A 6,306-nucleotide genomic window follows, 5' to 3' on the forward strand; every position below is an offset into this window, starting at 1 on the left:
TAAACATTTTAAAAAAGTATGTTGAAGATTTACTGACTTCCACCATGCTTCATTTAGATGACCATGTAAAAGTTCCGATGTAATGCCATGCACTTTTCGAAGTATTTTCATTTTGAAATGCGACCAAATGCATTCTATTGTCTGGGTGTTGGCTTCTGTTAGCGAGTAATACATTTTTTAGAATGATTTACAGTCAAGTGATTATAACTTTATAGGGTTTCCTTTCATCTGATATGATTGTTGCTCCAAGAAGTATTAATTTTTCAATTATTGGAATAAGTATAGCTACAACTTGACGTTCAACAACAACAAAAACGTTTCGAAAACCCAAGGTTCTTCTACTCGTTTGCAATAGTACGGCCTATTCCCGTTTTTCGTTTGTTCAATTTGCACCCCATTAGAGAATCCTACCTCTTTTATATTTCCTTAGGAGGACGTCACACCCGCATGCATGATAATATTTTGAAAGGCAAGACGGTGAGTTTTTAAAAAAAAAAAGTATTTTGAAAAGGTATGTTAAAAATATTGAAATTGAAGCTATTTCTAAACGATAATATAATGAACGTTACATTGGCTATAATGGAATAAACGTAACGACTTGCACTCAGAAATATTGTCACAATTTAATTTTATCATAGGTATTTTTACTTTAGAACCAAAATTGAGCGATTTATACCCAAACTGCGTAAACACGTTTCGTCTATAATGTAGGTACTAGTGTCAGACGGAGACAACACATGCGGGTGTGAGTGTGTGACGTTCTCTTAAATCATATAAGTATTATATTCATAAATATTAATTAATATATTATAATATAATAAATTAATAAATATAGGTATTTTAATCATATATTAATAATAATAGATCACCAACTATACGTAGTATAATATGATAGAACACCTGTCACCTGATACACAAAAGAAGTAGTAGATCACCTGCTACATGAATGCCAAATTCATCAATATGGAAAGGAAAGTGTAACAGTAGGTTTGTTACTTAACAAAAAGATTTCAATTGTTATAATATTGAAATGTAAAATTACTAAAAAGAGTTTGAGCCTTGATCTAGACCAATGGCTTTCATTAATGTGTGAAATTAATTATATAGCAATTGTTGATAATCTACAAACCCGATGTAAACGTGTAAGAATGACTGATAAATTAAGCTATTGCGTTAGTATGAAACAGTCTTCAATCATATTATTCATATTACATTCTAATGAAAATTATATAACTTTATCAAATGTTGATTTGCAAAGGCTGAATCAGCTTGGAGCTTCGATCTCTATATAATCGAGAAGCAGAAAAAAATACCATGTTACCAGAAGACTTTTGACACAGCACATGCATTAATTATGGCAGATATTAACGGGTTACCCTCTTGTGGTCGACGGAATGAATTTACAGACTCGACAGAATTATAACTTAAGTTATACTAATATAGAAACTAATGATATTTATATTACGTATGAATTATTACAATATCATGAGTTAGTTACATAAGCTATTAACCTGTAATTTATACAAATTTATTTTTACACATCATGGCACTAAATCATATACACTACTTTTGTATCACTTTTATAATTAAATTAATGCTTAGTTAATATATAATATATATATATTTTATTTGAATTTTGAACAACCATTACAAACAGATTTATTATGATTTTGATTTTTTAATACATCTTATTTTCTTTTTTGGATTGGACATGAACCGTGTAAATATTGTTTGTATGATGTTTGATAAATCGTTTGTGAGCCCTTGATCCTTTGGTAAATCAGTTATTGATATTTTTACACAGCACTCAGCTTCTTTCCATCTATAACATTTTTTTTATCTCATCATAATATTATTAAAATAATTTCTTTAAAATGACAAGTATTTTACATCACAAATATATATATTATAAGGACCTTTTAACTATTGCATACATCCACCAATGAATTTCTTTAATTATTTTTTTTATAGGAGTTAGTCATTGTAAGTTGTAGGTATTCAAGTAAATTCTAAGAATTATATATTTATATAATATATTACCTGCCTTTAGCATTAGTATTTTGAATATTTTTAGTTTTATAGTGATTTATGGTCCAGTAATCACTATATATTTCGTTATCAGATGGTGATTTAATGTTAAAATAAAATCTTAGATTTAAAAAGAAAAATGTTTCAGAATTCTTAACTCAAAATAATTTGCTAATTTTCGTGATTTTTCCATATTTTGTCAATTTTTGAACTTTAAATGCTAATAAAATAAAACTGTGACTAAGGATTTTTAATTTTTTTCAAATGTCATTGCGACAGTATAGTAGGAGCCTTGTATTAAATTTTCAAGTACTTTTACTCACAAATAAAGTTTTATTGACATTCATAGAAAAAAAAACTAATAAAATTGGAAACAGAAAATGTCCCTAAACACTTCAAAATATTATGAAAATTTTATCATGTATAGAAAATGGAATATAAACAACTGAAGAAAATTGCATGTAGATACGGTCATTTGTTTTAAAGTAACACCATAAACCAAAGTCGGTTTTGCGTAAAAATTCCCGCTTTTCCTTAATTTTTCATTTGTTTTTCATGATGCTTTTAAAAATTACTAGGAATTTTAAATTTTGACCTCCCCAATGCACCAACAATATTCACTTTCCCATTGAACAAGATATTGAAGTTGAAAATCAAGGCGTTATTTCGACTACTTATCGTGCGCACGACACAAAAAAAAAATAAGAAAAAAAAAATTTTAAAAACACACATGTCTTCAATTTATTCAAACAATATACGGAATAGAACAATCGACAATGTCAGAAAAGATACACGATGAAAAAATAAGAATAATTAACCAAAAAATTAAAAAATTAAAATATGAAAAGAAAACAACTGAAACTTGACTACGAACAATCACTAACAATCACAATATATAGCGTCGTTCACGGGAATAAACCTCCTATGTGCCAAATTTATGATTTTGAGGTTTTGGTATCTCTGAATTCAGAAAAAAATGAGCTATATATTGATAAAATCTCCTATGTGCTATCTGCATTCTAAAATTAATGAAAAATAATAAATAAATTCTCCTATGTGGTACCTACTATAATCGTTTTTGAAATATCTCCTATGTGCAGCTATCTCCACCGTAGAAAAATCATCCTATGTGTTACCAAATATAAATCGTTTATGAAATAACTCCTATGTGATTTCTTTATTTAAAACGTTTTTCGCATTTCCTGAAAACTACGCTTTTTTCACATAGGAGGTTTATTCCCGTGAACGACGTATAGTTTATACATGTAGATTATGTATACGCAATTCTTTAAATTCACTGCACAGAAAATTAGAATCTTTGAATATAGACTAAAACTAATCTAAAACTTAGCTACTAATATCACAAACTTAACTATTAATATGTATTAATTTATCATTGACATTAATGTATATTATTATAAAGTTTTAAATAATATAATGTAATTTGATATAACAGAAAGTATATTCGTAATACGTTACAGTTACATAATGAAAAGAAATACAATCACTAAACGTAGACGGATGGAATCAGCTGAGAGCAGACTTGTTGAAATTGAACGATTTAAAAGCTGTTCGAGAACGTTTATTGTTAACAACAAGGAAGAAATAATAGACTACCTACCGTGTATTTTTTTTTTTAGTTATGTTTCTGAAATATTAATTTCTATGTTAACTCAAACAAGTCAGCAGTCAACAATTAAATTTAATTTTCATGTTGATAGCACGTATGAACAACTAGACTAATACAAGATGTGTCGTTTATTTGTTTTTCATGATGCTTTTAAAAATTTCTAGGAATTTTAAATTTTGACCTCCCCAATGCACCAACAATATTCACTTTCTCTTCGAACAAGATATTGAAGTGTAAAATCGAATCATTATTTCGAATACTTATCGTGTACACAGACACAAAAAAAGAATAAGAAAAAAACACACATCATTGTAAAATCAATACATTCATCGTTCCACTCTGAATCTAAAAATTGATAATAATAAAAAATTTGGTATACCTATAATTAGCTCAACACAATTTAAAATATTTTGAAATTTTATGGTGTATAGAAAATTCATATGTAAACATTTAGAGAAAATCTTATGTATATCTACGGTAATTTTTTTTAGAGTTTTCCATAAAACAAAATCGATATCTTTTTTTTTTTATTTTTCCTGACGCCGAGTAAAATAGTACAGCCCCTCCCTCACCTGTATAAAAATAATTGTGTCTGTGACTCTGTATACAAAATAAATAGTCGAAATAATTCTTAGATTTTCTTCAACATTATTTTTTCTTATAGCGAAGTGAATCTAGTTGGTACTTCGAGAGGGTCAAAAGTAAAAATTCCCGGTACGTTTAAAGAGCGCCGGGAACGAAAAAAAATTAAGGAAAACCGGGAATTTTTGCAAAATCGATTTTGTTTTTTAGTGTAACAAATGACCGTAGATATATGGCATATTATCTATACTCGTTAACTTATAAAATATTTTGATTTGTTTTGAACTGATTACGGACATTTTTAGTTTCAAATTATTTTAATTTTTATTCCTGATGCATTGCTTCAGTACCTAGCAGTTGAAAAATATTAAAAATTCATAGGCACAATTTTTTTATTTATTAGCATTTAAAGTTCGAATTTTGACAAAATGTATCAAATTTTTATAATGTTCAACTCTTTTGGCTAAGCATTGAAAATTTAAAACAAGTTTCCCCATAAGTACGTTATTCTGTAACCAAAAAATCTAAAAATATAAAAACACAGTTTATTTTCATAGTTTTTTAATGTTCCTATTTTGACAAAATTAAATATTTAAACGAATAATAACAAGTTATTTTTTTTGTAATTTTGTTTAATCGTACTATAGAATATTAGAAATTAGTTATCAACCTGATAATCAACCTGGGTAAGAGACCAAATGGCTAAATCTAAGTCTGTTCTTACAAATTTAATCGACCCGGGCAGAAAAGCACACCCTGCAAATTAGATTTGATTAAATTTAGAGTCTTTATTTACAAAATAAGAAATATGGCTTTAAAATATGTTTAATATTTTTTTTTTTGAGGGGGGCTTTCAATTTGATGGGGGGGGGGCTAAGCACCCCAATCACTGTCCGTGTGGCTAACATTATTAACATCAATGTGTGCGGGGCTTCGATTCCACATAAATAAAAAACTGTATATTTTTTTTGGGGGGGGGGAGGGGGGCTTGTGGGATATTTAGCTTAACCTCCCCCTGATTTCGTATCGCTTACCATTATTATGACTCGACACGGCGCTCGTATAATCCGAATCCGATCACGTTCGCTAGCTGTGATTTGTCGTTGAATTACATACGAATTTTTTCTGTTGTAATATTATATTTATATCTGAAATAATATTTAAAACTATAGAAATATAATTACTTAAATAAATATTAGAATATCTCTTACTTTATATAGATTTACTTAAACATTCATATTAAATTAAATTCAATTAAATTAATCATCCCTCCCGTTATTACTTATGAATAAACAGTTGTAAAATAAATAAGACATATTCTAATGTTTTTATCTTATTGAATATATTTATTATTAAATAAATATTACCATTTGCAGTTTAAAAATAAAATTAATAAAATGGAATCACTTACGTTCATCAAACAGCAAATTGAAGAAAATTATGAAAAACTTGAATCAAATTTTGACGCTTCAGAAGAAGAAGAAGAAAAGATAGGTACACGATGAAAAAATAAGAATAATTATCCAAAAAATTTAAAAATTTAAATATGAAAAAAAAACAACTTAAACTTGAATATGAACAATCACAATATATAATTTATAAATGTAGATTATGTATACGCAATTCTTTAAATTCACTGCACAGAAAATTAGAATCTTTGAATATAGACTAAAACTAATCTAAAACTTAGCTACTAATATCGCAAACTTAACTATTAATATGTATTAATTTATCATTGACATTAATGTATATTGTATATTATTATAAAGTTTTAAATAATATAATGTAATTTGATATAACAGAAAGTATATTCGTAATACGTTACAGTTACATAATGAAAAGAAATACAATCACTAAACGTAGACGGATGGAATCAGCTGAGAGCAGACTTGTTGAAATTGAACGATTTAAAAGCTGTTCGAGAACGTTTATTGTTAACAACAAGGAAGAAATAATAGACTACCATGTATTTTTTAGTTATGTTTTTGAAATGTTAATTTCTAGGTTAACACAATCAAGCCAGCAGTCAACAATTAAATTTAATTTACATGTTGATAGCATGTATG

At 27.3% G+C, this 6,306-nt stretch overlaps 1 long non-coding RNA gene across 1 annotated transcript; it reads right to left on the reverse strand.

Moving 5' to 3' along the window:
- Positions 1-1,647: 1,647 nt before the first annotated feature.
- LOC103308314 lies at positions 1,648-6,300 on the reverse strand. The gene is made up of 3 exons (XR_510397.3): positions 5,652-6,300; positions 5,275-5,388; positions 1,648-1,822 (listed from the first exon to the last, which is right to left on the reverse strand). It is a non-coding gene; the product is annotated as an uncharacterized LOC103308314 (long non-coding RNA).
- Between the last annotated feature and the right edge of the window lie 6 nt (positions 6,301-6,306).

Source organism: Acyrthosiphon pisum, chromosome X, assembly GCF_005508785.2.
Source record: "Acyrthosiphon pisum isolate AL4f chromosome X, pea_aphid_22Mar2018_4r6ur, whole genome shotgun sequence".
Classification (NCBI taxonomy): Eukaryota; Metazoa; Arthropoda; class Insecta; order Hemiptera; family Aphididae; genus Acyrthosiphon; species Acyrthosiphon pisum.